Source organism: Phasianus colchicus, chromosome 2 (assembly GCF_987193195.1).
Source record: "Phasianus colchicus chromosome 2, bPhaCol1.hap1.1, whole genome shotgun sequence".
Lineage (NCBI taxonomy): Eukaryota > Metazoa > Chordata > Aves > Galliformes > Phasianidae > Phasianus > Phasianus colchicus.
Genome location: NC_143437.1, coordinates 65,521,703 through 65,543,466, shown reverse-complemented (window position 1 = coordinate 65,543,466; position 21,764 = coordinate 65,521,703). Strand labels below are relative to the sequence as shown.

The following is a 21,764-nucleotide window of genomic DNA, read 5'->3' as shown; positions in this document are numbered from 1 at the left end:
ACCCACTGTTGCTGTCACCACTGTTGAAATGCACACTCCCCTGCGTCACTGTGCTCACATCCACTGCTCAGTCTCCATAAAAATTCAGCAAGTTTCAATGAGTGTCAGTGGGTGCCATTTTTTCTGCATGGAGGATTTCAATGCCACCCCTTTGCTTCATATGCACTTCCACGTCAGATGCAATTTTGTCAGACTGCCCCTCTGCTCCACCTGTCACACGGCAACAAAATGCAATGGGATATTGGCAGGACGGTTTAGTCTCTACTGCCATACCACCAACATCTGCTTCTGATATTGTGAGCTGACATCATAATAGGAGGCATTACTTTTGGAGCAGCCATCATGATCATTTTGTTTCCATTGTGGACCTGGATTTCTGCACAGAAAAAATATCACACCATGTCACATCCTGAGTTAGAGAAGAGCAATATTTCTAGTTGTTTAATCCTTTTGGCCATTACATCACTAAATGAGTCAGGAGTCTCCAGAAAAAAAAGCCCCGCTATCTTGTGACTAATGACTATATTCACTCAAAGAGGTTAAAATAAGGTTATGTAAGGAGTCCAAGTTCTGGCACTGTTCTTTTAATCTATTTTCAGATGTGATTTCCCAGCTTTTTCCTTCTCTTCTCTTCTCTTCTCTTCTCTTCTCTTCTCTTCTCTTCTCTTCTCTTCTCTTCTCTTCTCTTCTCTTCTCTTCTCTTCTCTTCTCTTCTCTTCTCTTCTCTTCTCTTCTCTTCTCTCCTCTCCTCTCCTCTCCTCTCCTCTCCTCTCCTCTCCTCTCCTCTCCTCTCCTCTCCGCTCCCCTCCCCTCCCCTCCCCTCCCCTCCCCTCCCCTCCCCTCCCCTCCCCTCCCCTCCCCTCCCCTCCCCTCCCCTCCCTTTGCCTCCCCTCCCCTCCCCTCCCTTTGCCTTCCCTTTTAAAATGGTAAAATAACTCAGCATTCTGTCATATGGAAATAGTCTGGTTCCATCATTAGCAGATACATATGCTAATTAGCCTATTAGAGGGATGAGGGAGTTGCAAGGCTGCCTGCATTTCTCCCCCTGGATGCTGCAGAGCTGCCACCAGCAGCAGTAGGCTGTCATCGCCTGTATAGGGCAGTGATTAGGAGGGTACAGAATACGCATTTCACCAGTGAATTCCCAGCTCTCTGCTGGCAGTGGACCCACTGCTGGGTGGTGCCACAGTTTAGTGCAAGAGTTCATCTTTTCATAGATCCTCTTCTTGACTATCTTTCCTCTATCTCTTTGTTCTTCTCATGGTCAAGCTATCTTCACTCTAGTGCTCTATCAGCTTGTCTCTGTCCCATGTCTAGGTCCTTGAAGTATTGCTTTACTGATTCTAACCTTATTTTCCATGACGGAAATCCTTACTTGATTACAAGTAAGGATTAATAAAACTCATCTGATTTCATTTTATTAATAGGAGCTTCTCCTACTGCTGTTATCTCCGAGGAAAACACATTTAAGCCAGCGGAGTGCTTCTTGTAGGCTTTGCCCACACACTATTGGCAGCTGCAAACGGATGTGACTCAGTGCAAATCTCCCACAAAGCATCCACCACCTTGGCAGCCATCATGTTTGCAGCACTGTAGGTTGAAGCTGTAAGGCTGCAAGTTTTGTTTCCACCACACTGGTTTTGCCCAGCTCTCACCTCTTGTATTTGGAGTTGACTATTTTGTCACCATTGTCAAAATGAACATGTGCTCTTATAGGCTTCACTTGTAACTGTGTGGATTTTTTGCTTGAAAATTGTAATACATCATAAAGAATGAACTCTAGATCTTTCAAGTAAAGAAAAAGCAATAATTATGGCACCGAGGCTTCCTCTATGCTGTACAGACCGTGCCCATCATTTGGTCATTCTCTGACTTATAATGGAAAACAGATCCAGGATGTAGTGAAGCTATGCAGAAGAAGCAAAACAAACTCAGCCACAGCGCTTCCTGCAACAGTCACACAGCTGCATGCTGAGCAGAGGTTTTGGCACCAAGCTAATGAGTCTCTGGTGAAGATCTAAAAATGTCCCTAAGACCACTTCTAACAAGAAAGAGTATCTGCTCGGTGCATGTAGTTGGAAGACTGGAACAGATTATTGTCTTGCTGAACAATTCAAGATTCATGTGATTATCAAATTTTAAAGGACTCAAGTGTAAGAATTTGTAAGACTCCAAGATGATCAACAAACCTACAAAAGCTGGAATCATATGTAAAGGAAAAAGATGTGGTTTCCCATGTAAATGCAAGGTTTAAGATGGTGAAGAGCTAGAATTATTAACCCATTAAGTAGCAGAGAGAAAACAGGAAAATATACCAATCTGAATGCAAAAGCACCAAATGGATAGAGACAAAAAAAAGGAGACAAACAAAATTCAAAGGGAAATATGAATTAACTTACGTGTAATAAAGAGTGCTCTGCACTTTGAGTATGATAGTCACGGAAAGAGAAGTCATTGAGCTAAAATGTACTGATAAAAGAATAAATACAAAATAAATTATCAAGGACGCAGAAACTGACACTAACTGTAAGAGATTTTTCAGGCTTATACTATTAATGCAGTAAAAAGGTATGGAAAAAGAAATGCTCCTGTACAGCTAATGATGCAAATACAAGATGACATCTAAAAAACACACAAAATCAAGACCAGACATACAAAAAAAAAAAAAAAAAAAAAAAAAAAAAAAAAGGACTCAGGAAAATCAGATACCAAACAAACAGTAGGGCAGTAGTAAATATGTAAAGCTACAAAGAATTCCTCAGCATTATCTAGATAGAAGAACTCAGTCAAACAAAGCCATCCAGAGTACTATAATGGTGGTAGGATGTTGTAAATTGCAAGCTGCCTTCATTATTCTGAGTCCTTAGAGGATGAGGTTAGGAGTGCTGTAGGGTGTCACCATGTGAATGACTGTATCAACTCATACAAGATAAGCATCTTTCCTTACACATCATGGCTGCAAGGGAATGTGAATGTTTTGCTGCACCCTTCTCTTGTACTCTCTCCTAGTCTATCTGATGCTCTTTCTTTTCAGATGCCTGTGATTTGATTCACTTCACTGCTTTCCCCTTTAGAGAGCTTAGAAAAGTTGGCTGGTAATCAAACTACCTTTGCCCCAAACTGCCTTTCATGTGTTCTTGAAACAATCGTGTGAGCCTGGTTCCATTTTACACATGCTATAATTGGATCAGGAAAAGCTAGGCAAGAACTATAGCCATTAAAGTTGCAAACAACTGGAATTCATGACTTAATACTTTCCTGCATCAGGATTATCTACTTTGGAGAAGCACAACAAGTCCTAATGCTTCGTGACAAACAGTGCTGGTAAGAGCACTGGTGTAAGTTAGATGGTTCCGCTGCAACATTCTTGCCTCGTGTGGGTGCAGAAAGTTGGGATTGGCACTTACGATCCCACTTCCAGAAGGGTGTCATTATCATCAACAACAGAAATGTGATTAATTGGATCTACTGGCAGCAGCATTTATTTTTTAACTTTCTGTTGCACCAAGGAAACACATGGCAACAGCTGAAACTAACCATGATCTGCTTTGAGAGAGTTCAGGAGTGGACTGAAAATTGGCTGGAAATGCGATAAATTATACTTTTCTGCCACATCATTCACAAGCATTTTCTGACCTCCCAAAGATTATGAGTCATCGAGGTAAAAACAATACAGTCATGTCTAAAGATAATTTGATAATTTGTGAGGGGCTTTAATATTAGTTTCTAAATTAGCTGCCAATATTTTACTGCTTTCCCACCATCAGACAGCCCGATTTCTAAAAATAAATTAAAAAAAAAAACACTAAAAACCAAAAAACAAAAACAAAAAAAACTTGAAAATGGCTACCACATGTAACCATTACACACCACCAGAAACTGGGGGACAAATTATCCTGTCCCAAAGCATGGCATTATGACTGAAAAGTGGCAACCATACAGTGTGATGTCAGTGAGTTGTAGTTTGGAGTACTAATTCTTGCAGAAGAGACAGCTGGTAGCTTTTGGTCTGAGTCCACTATCACACTGGAACAAGGAGACACCCAAACCAAGTAAAAATGTTGAGTGATCATGTTTACTGAGTTGTTTTTATCACTGTGAGGATGTAAAGCAACTCAAGTAGAAAATGACACTAAATCTCTTGGGAGCATTTTTAAGGAATTACTGCTAGTTAGTCTCCATGATGCTGAAACTGCAATGCTACAGCTTTGAGACACACATCAAAAAGAGGGAATTAGATATACACAGATGATTTTCTACCATGGTTGAAAAAGTACAGCAAATGAACTAAAATACGAAATCTTCAAATTGCTAGAAAAACAGATAGCAGAAAGGCACAGAAACCAATCAAGCCAATTATTAACCACTGTCAAGGAGACGCCAGAAAGGCATCTGAGAACAAGCCATATGAAACAAGTGCTCAGATCTATCATTTTGTAGAGCTGGGCATATGCCAAAGGAGTACTCCCACCCCCATCCACAAAGTGCTTGAATTATCAAGGCTGTCTGAGCATGCGAGATAGCACCATAGTTAAAGGCAGTTGGCTCGCAGTGCTCTGATCCCAGAAGATTTCTCTGAGTGCTTTCTGAAAGTGAAGTGTCTATCCAAAAACCTGGAGATGTCACTGTTTGGCAGACGTGAGCAGGGATATCAAAGACCTGGTAAACAGTTGGGGGTTCATATTGGAATGTGCAAAAAAAAAAACCCAAAGCAGATGAAATGTATATAGCATTTGTTTTTTCTGTGCTCTAAAAATGGGACAGCATGGAAATGAACTTGAGCATTGGTAGCACGCTGTCCAATGTTTAACTGTCAAGTCTCTTGCCTTTTATTACAGAATATCATATCATATAGAATACTCTGAGTTGGAAAGGACTCCCAGGGATCATTGAGTCCAGCTCCTAGATGCACAGAGCCAAAACTCAAACTGTATGTTACAAAGCATTGTCCAAATACTCCTTGAACTCTGTCAGCATGGGGCTGTGACTGCTGACCCTCAACTTTCTCTGCTCTGGGCTAAACAAACCAAGGGACCTAAGCTGCTCCTCACACACCTTGCCCTTCATACCTTTCACCATATTCATAACCCTCCTTTGGACAGGCTCTAGTTGTTTTATGTCCTTCTTATATTGTGACACCCAAACCTGCACACAGTGCTCAAGGTGAGGCCACCCAGTGCAGAGTGTGACAATTCCTCCCCTTGCCCAGCTGGCAATACTAGACCTACTACACTCCAGGAGATACCTCTTTTCTTGGATGACTCAAACTTTGCTTTCTTCAGGACAGTGTTTTTTATCTGTGACTGTCCCAGAGATAGGAGGACATGAGTGAGTCTGTGCCATGTGGAAATAGGCCCTACAATCATACCCTGACACTCTTATTCAACAACGCAGACAAAGCGTGCTCACCTTCTCCTGACCACACCATAAATGCTTCCCAGAGCTGACCATGTAGAACTGACCTAGCAAAGCCTCTGATATTGCTTTGGCTGTTCATCCCTTCCCACCCATGCATCTAAGTCTATCTGGCTGCTGGGAGCAGATATCTGCCAGTCACTGCTATAATGACCACAGAAGGATCACTTCAGCAGGCCTGATATCCTATACCTGGTACCTCCAAATAATGCCCCACCTTTGGCCATTCTATTTGGATGATTTATAGGAGCTCTGTGTCACCATCATGTTGCAATGACAAAGCTTAATCGCTGCTTAAAATTGCTACGGTTCTATTAAAGGGAGCTGCTAAAAATGAAAACATGTCAAGTGGTTGCTGAATGGAGAAATCTTCCCTGCAGAAAGCATTAACAGCAGACTGGTGAAAATGCTTGCTGTCAAGATGAATATACACCTTGCTGCTTAGATACTGCAAACAGCAGCGGTAGTGAGAGCAAAAATAGGACAAAAGGAAAACACCTATGGGCTAAAGCCTGCTGCTGTGGGCAAGCGACAGACCCTAGAGAGTGGTGAATTAAACTGATAGATCCAGGTAAAAATGTATCAGCACATCATAAGTAGATATCACAGGGTCAGAAGTGCAAGGCAGTTGATTGTCTGTGAGAGAAAAAACCTGTCTGTTTTTTAGCATTAAGCATCTGGAAAGTGCACATCTAACGTCTTGCAATACCTCACATACCCAGGGGAAAGCAGCCAGGCAATCCAGCCAGACAATGAGAGAACATATCCATAGACAGTAGGCTAAGTGCTGTGATACAAACAAGGAAAAGCGTTTGCACTATCTCACATGATTGCGCCAAAAGAAATGTTACAGTGCAAGTCATCCATGCAGGGGGTTTATACCATGGCTGGCTGTAGAATCACACCCAGGGACCTCAAATGTCAGAGTATGGTACTTAGTGAATGAAGAGCTGCAGTGGAGATCCTGGCTGTCAGGCACCAGCCATGAAGGAGCAGTGGTTGGGCAGGCTCCAGTGCCTGCAGCGGGGCCTGTGACATGCTCCTGCCAATCAGCAAGGGCACAGGGAAGGAATTTGGGTCGAAGGGCTTATTATCTCCTTTCTTCTGCCTGTGACTGTGTGCAGAGTGAGGAGCTTGGTGTTTGGGCAGTGCTTGAAGGCCAGCCAAAATGCAAGTGAGACAAACTGTTGGAGCAGCCAACGGCAGCAGTAAGAGGTAAAAGGGGACTCTGAAGTAAATAGAACCTTTCCCATTAGTTTCATGTCAGGCTGGATCAAACTCATCTAAGCCCAAGGCTAGAAACAGGAAATATCATGCTGAATATTAGAAAACAAACTGTGGCAGTTAGTGTAATCAAGCAGTTTGTGCTTTATTGTGGAAGGTGCAGAGCCTTGCCCTCATCTGTATATCAGTGTACTACTGTGACGTGCTACAATCCTTTAGAATGAGTTCTCTCATTGTTGGCTTGTTATTAAGAGTGTTTACTTTTTGTTTTTAAACACATTGTTTCTGAATGAAAAATACAGAGAACTCTCTTCTGCCTCCCATCCTTGGGAATAGGAGGCAGTTTCAGGCACTGACATTACAAACAGCAGCAGTAGAGCTAACATTCTGTAATGAATTATTTGGTGACATAATATGACAGTGCCCAAGAGATTCACACTTATAAAAAATATTTTTGTTATTTAAATTTAAAGAAATAAAATGGAGGCTGAGAACCAAATTTAAATATCAAGCCAGGAGTCTCCTTGCTCTCTCTGGGGCCCAGTAGTTTGTTCTGCTTTGAGGCATGCAAAATTTACCTTGACATCCCTTCTTTTTGGAATATATTGAGCGAAAGCTGATTTTTTTGACAAAGCAATCTGATTTGCAGAGGTTTGTATTTCAACACCTCACAGATGCTTGGTGTCAAATGGGACAGATTCTCAGCTGTACCAAATGGTCAAAAAGCCATTTTTTCATTGGCATGTCTTCATTGACATAAAGAAAGAGGTCCAGTTTGGTAAAACTGGTGTTCTACATCATGCGGCATGTGGTATGTTCTTTACTTGCTCACAGTTCTCTCCTGTATCTCTGACAGAATGACTAATTTTTGAAGGCTAGGGTAGAAACTACAACTTGCCTATGACTGTTATTTTAGCCATACATTTTAAGAGAACCTAACTTCTGTTCTTAATGTCAGCTGGGAAATCAGTAGCTATAGCACCATGTATATGCTGGGATGGCTTTGCTAGATTATGGGAGTTCCTCATGGTGGTCACCTTGTAAATATTGGTGTACATGCGGCACATCAGACCCTGACACATCTTGGGCAATGACAAGAGGCAGAGCCACTCCTTCCCATGTCTCCTTACAGAAAGCATGAAAGATCCCTCCTTCCTTTTAGTGACTGGAAAGGTTTATGAATGGGCCTGTGGCTTGAGATGGAAGGTTGCCTGTAGGAGATTCCATGCCCGATCAGACTTCAAAAATGAGTCATCAAATGCAATAGGAATTATTATGCTGCATATCTACATCTGCTGTTTTTCAGCCTTTGAGTTATATCAGGTCTCCAAATGTAAGGATCAGTTACTGACATGATATAATCCATTCTAGGACAATTAGGGAACAGCTTCGAATTTGCAAGGAAAACGAATGCGTTGTAACAAGGATATTTTTTCTAAATTGCAGTGCATGAAGCTACAAATGAAGTGCTAAGATTAGTTCTCAGGAGTGTTTGTTAATCTAAGGCCAGGTGAGATGCTAAAATTGTCCACTAAACACCATCTGAGGATGAATGGTGTGTCTAGTAACTGCATTGTTTAGCTTTTATATTTTAACATTCACATAAGAATTAAGGGAATGAAGAGTTGTGAAGAGCTAGGCCAGCTTATGTTCAAGAATATAGCTATGTAGCTCAGGGACAAGTTCAGGGGACTCCAGGTCACCTGAGAGATAACTAGCAAAATAAATAGGGGATCTGGAAGTCCCTTGTATTTTAAATACCATTTCTAATTTTCCCATTCACCTGAATATTCTCTGTTCAGAGTTAAAACATCTGAGTGAGGCAGCCTGGCATATGAACTATGCAGCAGGCTGTTGGAATTGCTTCCCTGGGCTAAATGCAGTTTTAAAAAAGTAAATTACAGTGTTTTGACTCCAATAGTTAGTGGACATTACCATCTGTCCTTGTAGATAAAAGGACCTGTTGCTGGAGAACATGGCATTGGTGTTACCACCCTCACTGATGGCCAGGAAGGAGCAATATGCTCTGTGGTGAGCTCTTGCTCCAATGCAGTGCGTGCTGACAGCCCTGGTATCCTTTATTGCAACAGCATTCAGGCTTCCTCCCATGAAACAAAGTGTTTCCTATTTGTGCTGTAATTTTGTTCTGTACATTATGCCTTACTCTGAAAAGAAGTTTTTTCTTTTTTTTTCCCTTTTAATGTATTTGATATGTACATACAAAGAGAATGTGTACCTATATTTATATAACTATGACTAATTGTACTCATTTATAAGAATCTGTGACTTTTATTGTTATGCAGCATGGGTTTTTCATATGCAATTCTGGAGTACTGAAATCTTGTTTTTTATTCTTCGCCGAGGGTGTTTTCCTCGATCAAAAGCATTCATATATCAATGGCAAGAGCATTCAAAGGCATTCATGCCCCATAAATTATTCCATACAATACAAACACATAGCATTCACTTTTCTTCATTCATCTTGCCCTACTGCTGTCGTTCAGCTATAGAGTCACTCTCTATTATTTTTTTCTTTTTTTTTTTTTTTGTTATGCCAACTTGGCAGATTTAGGTTGTGCATTAGATATGCTTTGTACTGCATGAACTCAAAACCTAGTTTTCTGTTTCAAGAAAAAAAACACCAAGAACTTGAAACTATACTTACAGGAAACCCAGATCTGTTCAACTTTTCAGCTGGAAATAGATAGTATTGCTAAAGTGCGTGTAATTTGAGAGAGGTTTCAGTGGTCCCTACAACCTGATGAAAAGTTTCCTAAGCTGAAATTATTCGAAGTACAAGGCATCCCAACTAATCAGATCTGAGTTTAAAGTTTACAACGAAATATGGGTGGGTATCTTCAAGGTTTTTGTCTGTTTGTTTTGTTTTGGGTGAATTTGAGTATATTGAAAAAGGAAACATTAATTACTATTACAAATGCACTTCCCATGGCTTAAAAACCTTGGCTGTTACACCAGCCTGTACACCATTCAAGCAGATCTTTCTTCCTTATCTCTGGTGTACCTGCAGCCTATCAAATGACATTTTTCCTTCTACTCATATATTATCTCAAAACTGACAGTATTTGTCTTGGAGATGTTTTATTGTTTTAAGTACTTTGGCTTCACTGTATGCATTTGGAAAGCACATCTGCTTACTAAGTGAAAACACATAGATATTCCCTTTTCATAAAATGGCATTCTGCAGTGAGTAGAACCACAAAGTGCCTTTATTTAGAGGTTTTTTTTTTTTTTTTTCTCAATTATTGCTAGAGGCTTTCAAGAAAGGTAGCATCTAAATGACAATTGATGAGAGCATTTTCAGGACTGATTATGCTGTCACTGTGGGATTACACTGATATGCACTTGCTATATTTAGTGTCATTGTTCCCAGTATACTAGCATGGATGAGAACATTCAAAGAAATAAAGGCTGTGAAGCCCTTAGAAATATGTCATCTTATGTCTTTGCTGTTTTAGACCTCAATTTTCCCATCATCTGAATTTTGCTTTGAATCTCAGCAGTTCATTAAGTCCTGTGTGCCAGTGAAATCAAAATTTGGAAAATCTTTTAATGAGCTACTACTGGGGAAGGCATTTTAGGATGATGAATATAATATTGGGTTTTACTGAAGTACAAGCGAAGAAGATTTAGGAGGTTTATATAAAAAGTACTGGGTGATTTTAAGGAGGGAAGGAAATTGTCTGGAATCCTGAGATGGTCCTCTTGGCGTTGCAAGACAGTCTTGTTTCTTCCATGGGAAGGTGGGTGATAGCCCAGCAACCTCCTCACAAGCCCTGCCAGTCTGAAATCCTTCTGCATACCATGCAGCATAATAAATTGAGACTCCACAACCTAAATTGGGACCACAACTCTCTAATATCTTTTAGCATAAACATTTATAGCCTTCTTAATTCTCCCTTTCTCTAAGTGGTACTTCAGCTTCACTTCAGTTTCCTGGAGCTGAGATTTTGTGTGCATGGTTTTGTTTGTTTGTTTTAACTTCTACTTCAATCTTTGAATCTCCTCAAAAAGAATTATGAACATTTTATAGCATAAACCTTCTCTCAGTCAGGTAATATACGCACTTCCTCTGATGAGGTTGATGACTGTGGCAGGTATGAGAAACTTGATGAGGCATCTGAAATGACTCCAGTTCCCACCCAGATTATCTCCCTTAAGTAACCTTAAGTCAACAGGCTTCCTAATACTGCCTATAAAACAATCATTTATATTAACCTTATGCAAAACCAAATCAGAACAGGCAACTTTTGAAGACCAAGGCACACTCATTCTCTCCAAACCTTGCAAAGTCAAAGGCCTTTTTTCCACTCTTCTTTTCTTGATGTATTTACTCCTCCTAACACAAAAGGCACAATATCACCAAATATTAAATAAACAGCTCTGGATGTACCCTGAGGAATAAACTTGTCCACAGTCCTTGCTCAAAGGCAGGTCCAGCTATACTAGAATGATTCCTAGCATGCTTCTGTCACATTTATTCTTAGAAACCAAGAGTGATGGATATTCCTCAACCCTTTAGGCAACCTCATCCACTGTTTATTGCCTTTATCACTAGAGTAGGTTGTCTCTAGCACCAGCCCTCAGTCTTTCTTGGTGCAATCAAAATACATTACTGTTGTCTTATCTCCAAGGAACACAAGTAATTTATTTTCTCTATTTTTGCATCTCTCTTGCCCTTCAAGGCTTTTAATATCTCTCCTTAGGTGTTTTTTGTTTGTTTTTTCTAGAAGAAGTGATCAACTTCAACCCTTCCTGAAAGTTCATGTTTTCTACAGCCTCAGATTTTTGTTTCTGTCCAATTCTTCTACATATTTCTTGAAGTCTGGTGCCTGGAACTGGTTGAATAATGCCTCTCCAGCAGAGGCATTACTGGCACCAAAAAGATTATTTATTTTACATGTTTTAATAGCAGTTCTTCTACATGGCTTGTTGGAGTACATTGGAACCTGTGTAACCTGCATCCATCTTGTAAGCCAAAATCTCTGAAGGCTGAGGTGCAAATTACTTTCCTTTGATGGAATGCTCAAGACCACAGTGGCCACAAACACAAGTGCTATTTGAAGATGTAATACAGAAATCCTGAGAATGGGAATCTACTGTAGCAAGCATGGTGTCGACAGTTCCTCTCTCTCTGTTTACAGTCTGTTTGGATTTATGGCATATAAACAAAGAGATCTTAATTTGTCCTAGAAATAAAAAACAACAAACAAACATGCTGATACCTATGTAGGATGCAGATACGACAAATGCTGAAGGAAGCCAGGAAGTTATCCAAGATGAAAGCAACTGAAGACATCCGAGTCATCTGAAACTGCCAAAGTGTGTGGGGAGTGCCAGAGAGTGTGACACAAGTGCTCTGGTTTTAGGAAGTGAGCAGCAGCAATGGAACAAAAACTTGTCATGTGGGATGCTGAACTAATTCTGGGATGATTAATAAAAACAACATCATTCTTCACTTACATACATAAAGAAGCAGGCCAAACATGTATCCATTTACTGTGGGTAAGATAGTTTGTCCAGAAAACGTTCAGGAGCTACCATGTGACCAAAAGAGAATGTTAAATTTTCAGATGTTTTAAATTAAGAACTCTGGAAGTTAACTTTTTGCTTAACAATGAAATCTCTTTCTAATCCAATGCCTGTCTATTATAAGCAGAGCTACTGCTAGTCATGCCTCTCTTAGTGCAATGCTGACTTTATGAGTTGCACATGGATTGTAAATGAGGGGATAAATAAGATACCAAATGCTCTGTGCAAATTTACCACAAAGACATCTGGATCTGAGATCCTCCCAGCAGGCAAGTTGCTAATGATCTCAAATGTTTCCTTCAAAGGGAATGACTTGCTTGGGTTTCTGTATTCTTTAAAGATCTACAGGAAGTTCAAATAGAGAAACACCGCACAGGTTTATTTTTAGTCATGGACAAAGCTTCCTTCATAAGAGTACGCATCTCAGTCTTGTGAAGTAAACTGCTTCTTGGTGATGTGTACTTTCAAAATGCCCATGCCGTCCTGCCTTTCAGAATCAATAATATTCTTGTAGAGGTAGCAATACTTCAACATGGCAGTCAGAAATGTCCCTTTCATATGGACTCTGTTCTGAGAAAGGATCTGTGTCTGTAAGGGTTAGGTAGGTTAATAGGTTTGGTAACTTGGCTTCAAGAGTTACTCTTCTACAGCCTTGGCATTGAGAAGAGATGAGGCATAGTGGAGACAATAATGCTGTGGAATTCCTAACCACTGCTGTGCAAATCCTGCTTGATTGCTCTTTGGGACCAACTGCTACTGGTTTGACTCTCAGCCTTGAGGCACTGGTTCAATTTCCTATTACTGTCCTAGCAGGACTGGCTACGTGAGAAATCACAGCAGCTGATTAAGCTAACTTTCTGCTGCTCCAGTAGAAATTAAAGGTGAGGCCACAAAAACAGTAGCCATGGGTGTCCTAGCCCAGGTCCTTGGAGTTTGAATAGCCCAAATTTCCTTAAATCATGGACCACAGCTTTCCTGTGGTCTGAAGCAGCTGTCCACAGTGTTGATGGAGACAGATCCTGGTACAGAACAGGATCCAGTGGCTTCAGGGCTTCCTTGTACATTGAAATGTCCTCATCTTTGAACAGTCTTTACACTGGTGATGGAAGCAGGAACTGTTGCTAAATACATCCTTAGAGCACTGAGGGATCTTTATCTGTTTAGTCTGCAGAATGCACTTTAACTTTTTTTTTTTTTTTTTAAACCCACAAGAGGGGTCTTTGCCTTTAAACTCAGTCCGCACAAACATGTGCACACAAAGCATATCTTTTCCCGGAAAGCAAGGCCCCAGGATGGAGGATGTTGACGTTGGAAAGATTTCCTAGTCAAACTGTTTTCCTTCCCCGATTCCTCTCTGGGGTCCTAAGTATGAAGTGCATGTGGCAGCAGGGCAGAGAGTGGGAAAATAAAAGCTTTCAAAGGCTTTGTGCTGCAAGCTGCCAAGCTTTGTGTAGTATCTGGCTGCAGAAACTGAGCTTCTTTTGGAAAGTCTTCCTCAGGGAGATCCCTGTTTCCTAGGGGGAATCAACACAGGCTGTGCTGTAGCTGGATCACGCTCAAGGAAGGCAGAGCTACTCAGTGCTACCAGTGCCAGTCTGCTGCTTTCCACCAGTATCACCAACATGTGGGCAAAGGCTGGCGGCTTCCAGCCCTGCAGTGCTGCCATTAGAGGAGTTTCACATCACCTTCTGGAGGTGCTTCAGCTGGGCTTTGGTTGGTTTTTGCCCACTAATTGTATGGAAAGTCAGGTATTTGCATGACAATGTTCACAGCACCCTTAAACATAAAAAAACACTGCAGCTGTGGCAGTGAGAGTCTGCAAAAAGTCACTGTGAATGCAGTGAGGCTTCTCCCACTGATTGCAGGACAGAGACATGGCTGCGATCCCTCCCAGAGTTCCTGCACACCTATGTGCATCTGCCAGCTGATGGCAACACACTGAGTGGATTTACTCACTAGTCAGAACTGCACATCTCAACACTGCTCACTAAGACCAAAAAAAAAAAAAGAAATAAAAAGAAAAAAAAAAGAAAAACATGGCCAGAAATAAGTGTGTGTAGCTTCATGAAAATCCTAGTTCAGTGTCAGCAGTAAAGTTACTGCAGCTGTGGCTTGAGGAGAAAAGTGCACAGATAATAACACGGCACAACTGACAGTAAGATAGCACTGATGTGAGCTCTCTGCTAAGCCCCATGGTGATTCTTTGGCAGCACTTGGTGGGTACAAAACAACTGGGAGGGAATTGCCCCACAGGGAGGCAGGAGGGAGCTGGCACTGCAGCTTTGTCCTCACCTTACCCAGCCCCTGGAATGTAGCTTAAAGCTGCCAGGCAGCGAATGTAAAGCAGAAAAGAAGAAAATGTGATAAGGTCACTTCCACACCCTGTTCTGTGTCTTCCTGGATCCTCCCCGGTGCTTCCAGGTTGGCAGTAGGAACTGGTGAGAGCATCCAGAAGCCCAAGTGGCCTTGGTGGCGTCACCTCTCTCCTTGGCATTGCTCATCTTGCTCTTCCACTCCCTAACTTCCCCTCCGTGTTGCTCCCTCCATAGGTTTGCATGCAATTGACGCTAGTTGTTGGTGGTAAGGGATAGGCAGTGTAACCCTTGTGTTGCCACACAGAGCTAGAGGGAGATGACAGGAGCTGCCATGCTCGTCACAGGGCCATATACAAGCATCTTTGTTCACCAATTTTGGCAAAGATTGGACTCAGTCTGTTGGCCTTCCACCTCTCCTTCTGAGGCTGATTGTTTTCCCTCTGAAAATATGTCATCGAGGTGGGTTTTGATCCCTGTGAATGGACAAGGATGTTTGTGGCTCCCAGCGGGGCCCCAGTAATATTCTGCCTGAAAGAAAAGAAAACAAATCCATGTACACTGGCAGAACAGGCTGTGACAACAAACATCACTGTCCTGATGGACTAGGGAACACAGGAAGCAGACAGTGACATCAGCTTTTCAGAGCAGCTTTTGCTTGATGTCACCTGCAGGGGCAACAGCTGGCTCACACACCTGTGCTACCATGCAGGAGCTGGGAAGGCTGGTGCTTATTCTGCAGCATCCTCCACATTGTGTCTTCTCACACTCCCAGTGCAAGCCATTCATCTCTTCTCTCTTTGCCACATCTTTCACAGTGTGATCTCTCTTATGGATGAAATCCCAGAGTGACCAATTGTAGGAATCCAGTGCTCAGGAGAAACATCTCCTGTTTGTTGGGAAACACACACAGAGAAACAGGTTTTGATTTAGTATTTAGGACATTGCAAGGGGAAGCCAATAAACTCTGGCCTCACTCTCAATTACCTAGCTGAAGAAAAGAAGGGAAGGGAAGCAAAAAAGCAATCTGTAAACTGACAATAGCCCTCTAAATGCACTGGTGATGATCTGGCTCATTACTGAAAGCACTCTTCTAGGAGAAGAAAGCTGCTGCTGCAGTCAGCCCCCCACAGAGGGGCTCCACGGGGCTGTTCATGGTCTCAGTAGGGTGGGCATATGACCTCATCCTGCTGCCCTGCTCTTCATCCCGGAAAGGTTTGTCTGGCTGCATAAAAGGAAGAATCAAGTTGTAGCACTTCTTTGACCATTTTTTTTGTATTTATTTGCCATCCTGTATGGTGCTCTTAGTGATGAGGAGGATGGGGAAACTGTGGCCAGGGAGGGTACCATGGCTCAGCCTATCTCTTCTGCAGGCCACAGCCTCACCCATGCCATCCCTGCCACCTCACTGCTGCCTCACTGTTTCATTTGCAGTCTCTCTCCTGGCTGAAATAGCTCTTCCTGCTCCCAGAGGCCTCCCCCCACCCAGGCTTTGCAGCCACTTATATGCTGGTATCTTATGCCTAAGTGCAAACACGATCCCTTGTCTCCAAGTCTAGATCTCACATGAGAACATAAAAATGAGTGCGAAGAAGGAAAAGGTCTTGCTAGTTATTGTAGGTGGACACAGCACAGAGTTACCTCTCTGTTAATGTTTTTCCCGTCTTGACTTTCATTTCAGACCTTATTACAAGCCCTGGTTCTGGACTTCTTTCCGTCTCCTCTTGCAGCATCCCCTGTGTACAGGCAGACAATATTAGCTGTCATTCAGCAACAATTTCTCCACTTGGTAACTCTGCAGCTTCTGGGTGCCACTTCTCCTACTGATTGCTTTGAAGCTATTTTTTACCATCTCAAAAGTGTTGCTATATTTTGGGATATCTCCTTATTGGGAAAGATGGGGAGATGTTGCTGCTCAGTTTCCTTCCCATTTCTCCACTCAGTTATTACTCAGTACAACATGCTCATTATAACATGCAGCCATTCTTTCTGGAATGTCAAGTCAACATGGACTGCAGCCCGATGATTTCCCACCTAGTGTTGTTTTTGCTATTGCCTCATTTGTTACTTATTCATTTACTTATTATTGTATGTAGTACATAAGATTCCTACAAAGCCATCAGTACAATTTTCCAGACTATTTCTATAGTATCTGTATTGGTAGCCACCAATATTCATGTAATGTTCACTTTGAATACACATATTCTTGAGTCTAAGCTTTTGACAGTCACAAGTTTACATTTGGGTCATTGGTTCATTGATTTTGGGACAGCTTCTCCTGTCACATCTCAAATGCTGACTTTGGTTAGGGATGGGTAAGCCCATTTATTTCAAGTAGAAACAAATCAGAGCCATCCTCCTTTGCACAGACTTGGAATGGAAACAGAAAAAATACTGGGAACACAATAGAACTTCTGCCCTGAAGCTGCATTGAAGGTTTAATTTAGGGGATTCACTGTGCTCCTCTTCAGATGTCTGTCAGGTAAATTGCTCCTTCAAGCTGGCACTTTTCCTTGTCGGAGAGCAGACAGCTCAGTCTGACTGTAAAGAGGCTGCCTGCTTTCCCTCTGCAAGTAAAACAGGTTTACAAGTTCTGTGGGGCTCAATGAATAAACAACAGGTGGATCTAAAAAGGCACTCTGTAAAGTCCCCGCAAGTGACAAACCGGGAAAAAATGAGTAGGGAACGCACTGGAGATACCCCCCCTGCTGGGCAGCCACTCAACCCCAGCGAACACAGGGAAGGAGGTGACGGGAGAAAAACCTGATCACAGGGAGCAGATCCTTGAAGTTTAAGACTTTGTGTGACCATCCATACTCAGTCCTAGATCTCTGCCTCCCTGAGATTTCCAGGGTTCTGCCATGTGTCCGCTTTAAATATAGATGGGTATCTGCATGCTTGCCATAAAGATCAGCGCAAACAAGGAGGTGGCCATCTAAAAATGGGACATGATGACTTTTCACGTAGTTGCTAAATGAAAATGTGGCAGCACACTGCAAGGTGTTAAATTACTTGGTTGTCTTTGAAAAGAGTCCCACTTACTGTCTTTAAAAATGCAATCTCTTCCTCTTTATCCTGTTGCCTATAATAGGATCTGCTACTGGTGTAATGGGATCAATCTCCAAAAAGGATTTAACTTTTTTTAAAGAAAAGAACTTTCAAGAGGAGCCTGCAGTTGGATCAGATTCCATTCTCAGCCCTTAGTCTAACTCTTTCCTAGCCTGCTTTTGTCAGGGCTGCTCTAGGTGAGGCAGGGCAGCCTTACCTGGCCCCACTCGGGGCTGTGGGGTGAGCTGCCAAAGGACTGAGATGCACTCTGCACCTTAGCCCACGCCCAGCTTCCAGGTAAAGGAATAGCATTATGGTGCCCTGGGGCAGTCAGCTGGCCCGTGTGTAGCTGAACTGAAATGCCACAAGTCTTTGGCATTAAAGATAAAAAGCCAACACAAATGGAACCAATTCAAACAACATCCCTAATTGGAGGATTTCAGCCCTCTTCAACAGGAAACCCATCTGGCAGCATTTGCCCTGCCTGGTGCAAACTCGGTAGGAAAAAACCTGTGTGAAGAATTGCTGCTCCAAAACATGTCACTCTGTTCCAGTAAGTGATTCCCACTTTATTCAAGAATGTGGGCTTGGAGCCTACAAATCCAGGCTGAGATGATGCCTGGGACTGTGCTGCACTCAGTCCCTCCGCCCCTGCTTTCTGCCCCACTGCATGTGGTGTCACCCCCCACTGCCTGCCTGCCTGCCTGCCTCGGGGAGCAGGCAACACGTGGAGTTTACTTAAGGAGAAAGAAAAACAACATTTAATGAGCAGTGAGGCTGAGGGGCAATCCCAGGTGGCCAGGTGGGGCTGGTGCCTGCAGTGACAAAGGTATAGGTTGGCCAATTGCATCCCTGTGGAGTTTTGCGATGTCTTATGAGAGAAGTCCTTCTGTGAAACCAGCTAGCTCACTGCCAGTACAGTTTTGGGGTGCTGCGAGTAGTGTTTTTGGTTTAATTAGTTATAACTTTTGCTACCATTTCTCTGGTCAGCAGCACTGAAGCTTTTGGCACAGGCTGTAGTGCCCACGCAGGGCACTGTGAGCAGGGGCTGTGCTGGGCACAGCTCATCTCTGCTTGTTCTGAATCCTGGGGCCTGGAAGCCACAGGAAGGAAGGACATGCCAGTGGCTGGATTGGAGTTTCATTCAACATAACCTCAGCTGCTACCTCTTCTCCCTCAGCGGCTTCCTGTGATCTTTTACCAAATCTAAGCCATATGCAGAGCTCACATCTAACCATCCAGCTCATATTTAGGTTCCCAGGAAGCATCCCTCCATGTGGATGTCACTGAGTTCTGTACCCACAGATCAGTTTCCATAGTAACTAATGTGCCTCAAAGAGGAAAAATCAGAAGAATTCGACAGGCAAAGACTAACTCTCAGAGGGAGAGAGAGCAGGATAGACAGACTGTGCAGTGGTTTGGAGCATGCCATGGGTTTGTGCCCTGTGTTTCAGAGAGACTTGTGCTGCTCCTGAGCTGTTCCTCTCCTCATGAGACATGTGGTCACAGCAACAGCTTGGCAGTGTGAAGGAGAACGGTGCCTCGCAATGCTGCACACATACAAATCTCATGTCAGTTTGTATTTACTCACGCATTCGTGAGCACACGGAGGCAGGAGGAAAATGAGTTCTTATTGGTATTTCAAAGAGTTGTCACAGAGCTATCTTATGAACTGTGCAGAAGGCAATACACATTCTTTTGACCCTGGTTCCTCATCCTTGCTGTGACAGTGGAAGACAACAAGCAGTGGAAAGGAACAGGACGTAGGCACAGTCACCGCAGAGCATCTGATTTATTCTATGCTGTCAACAATGCTGCCATCAGTGGGTATAAAATTATGTTGCTGCTGACGTTCATTCTTGCAGGTGCTGGAGGGAGTCCCTGCTACTGACCCATTTCTGCTTAAGCAGCAGGGAGGGCTACCTCAGAGGGATGTAAAGAACTGGAGCGATGTGTATATTCTCCTTCAGCCATGCGGTATAAGTCAGGGAACAAATACGTCAGTCAAAAACTTACCCAAAAGTCATTTGTGATGTGAATCCAGAATCGAGCACATTGTAGATTGTGTAGTATGATTTGTATTCCTTTGGAACATAAATGTTAAGAACATTAATTCTGGGAAAAAAAAAAAAATAATAATAATTCAGGAGTTAGGAACCATCAGTTCAAAAATGCATAGCAAAGTCTGCATTTGTACATTTGCACTGGTACTGCAGCGGTGTGACTGCCTATGTGCACATCACACTGTCTTTTGTCCTCGGACTCAGTGAGGTAATTCTGAGGCAAAAACACACGAAGCACGATTCACATCACCCATGTGCAGCTGGGTGAAGATAGATGTCTGAGTTAGTCCTCTGGACTCTGTCTTTAATTAGTGGATAGTAACAGACGTCTTCTGCTGGTGACTCACTTCAATCTATTTCAGGACGCCCATTAGAAGTTCCTGTTTCTGTCTCTTTACTAAGTAGGGAGACTAATGATTGCAATTTAGGTTCCAACAGTTCTTTGTCACCTTTGGTGAGATGAAGCCCACCTGGATGTGTACATCCAGTAAAGGTCAGGAGCAGATAACTAAGGAAAACAGAGTAGTTGGCTTGCTAGCCACTATCCCCGTCGACAGAACAGGCTGGGGCCTGTTTGCTGTCCCATAGCACAGTGTGGGCTGTACTGTGCAGAATGGGGTTCCACAGTCCAGCTCAGGATGCCTGCATCCACAGTGCCCATGGGCAGCACATGAGGCAGACTGCCTGAACACTGTGTGGGAGAACACTGCAGAGCACAGGCAACAGGAAAGCCACAAGACAGTGGCTGTGAATTATAAAACAAAGTCTATGTGGCAGTGAGGATATGGAGTTCGGCAGCCCTGCCTGCAGCTGGGGGGTTGGAGCTTGATGATCCTTGAGGTCCCTTCCAACCCAAACCATTCTATGATCCTATGATTCTATCTGGAGGACGTTCACAGCACTGTTACATCACTGAGAGCGATGGCCAGACTGCTGATTTTGCCTTGACAGCTCATGTAGAAGCAGCCATTTGATTTTCAGCTTAAATGTGTGGCCACTTCTTGCCCCCACAACCCAAACAGGTGGGAGCTGCCTATGGACAGGATGGTAAAGAGCCACCAGGTATCCCTGCACTAGGTATCCCTGCCCAAGCAGGTCCCTGCCCACCTCAGCCACCCTGCGATCCTGTGACATGGCATCGCTCCCTGTTGGCACAACCTGACACCCAGAGGAGGACCCAAAACCCCCAGAGAAGAGGCTTCCTTTCTCCATGACTTGCCGCAGGAAGGCAGCCGAGCAATAGAGAACAGCCACCGAGGTGTGGGCACCCTGAAGGCTGCGTGAGGCACACCGAGGAGGGAGAGCATGGCTTCCCTCGGGCAGTGGCGGCGGCAGAGGGAAACCAACCGGGAGCCCACAGGGCACCCTGGCCCGTGGTGCGTTTTGCTCTGTGATAAAGAAAGCAGACGGACCGCAGTCCGAGACGGAAAACATGATTCAGCCAGCCTCCGGAGCACCCTTCCGTCGTTCACCGGTCTGACCGCCCCGCTCCGGGCTCGGCAGACGCGGGGTGTCCCCGGGGCTTCCCGTTAGCTCCATCTCCATCTCCGCCCCCGCCGATTCCTGAACAAAGCAGACGGCTTCGGAGCGCGTCAACACCCCCGTGGCGCAGACGGAAGCGTTCCGAGCCCGGCAGCCCCAGCGCCGCGGGGAGCTGCCTGCCCGCCGTGCCGTGCTCCCCGAGCTCCCCCTGGTGCCGGCCCGGCGCCAGGCCCGCGCCTCGGTCGGCCATTTTCTTCCTGCTACTGCTGCGGGGCACGAGAGCCGCCGTCATACGGCCCTGCTGCTCTGCGGTGACGGAGTGGGGGCTGTGCCTCATGCACTGGCCATTAGAACAGGTGGAGCGCAACGGATGTGCAACGGAAACGATGACTTGCCTAATTTGTATAGATAAGAACCACGTCCCCTGTACAGAGGTGTTGAAGTTTCCGTCATTGCGGTTGAGCGTATTCAGAAAGAAAATGCTGAATCTTCTCGGGTTGCTTCCTGAATGTGCACAATTGAAAGCATTAATTAATTAACTATTGAAAGTGCGGGAGTCACATCCAAAGAATGTGTGTAACTCCAGCTCAGCTATAACCCTGTGTGAGGGCTGCTCCAAAAGCAACGCATCCCATTTCATTATGCTGGCCCACAGTGTCAGAGGTGGCTG

The 21,764-nt window shown here is 43.8% G+C and overlaps 1 long non-coding RNA gene across 2 annotated transcripts; it reads right to left on the bottom strand.

Annotated features, from left to right (window-relative positions):
• Nucleotides 1-12,561: 12,561 nt before the first annotated feature.
• Nucleotides 12,562-21,111, bottom strand: LOC116240627 (uncharacterized). 2 transcript variants are annotated; one of them, XR_016464406.1, is made up of 6 exons: nt 21,025-21,111; nt 19,566-19,664; nt 16,143-16,237; nt 15,489-15,726; nt 15,198-15,390; nt 12,562-15,032 (listed from the first exon to the last, which is right to left on the bottom strand). It is a non-coding gene; the product is annotated as an uncharacterized LOC116240627 (long non-coding RNA). The 2 variants fall into 2 exon arrangements; XR_004169352.2 differs by lacking the exon at nt 15,489-15,726.
• Between the last annotated feature and the right edge of the window lie 653 nt (nt 21,112-21,764).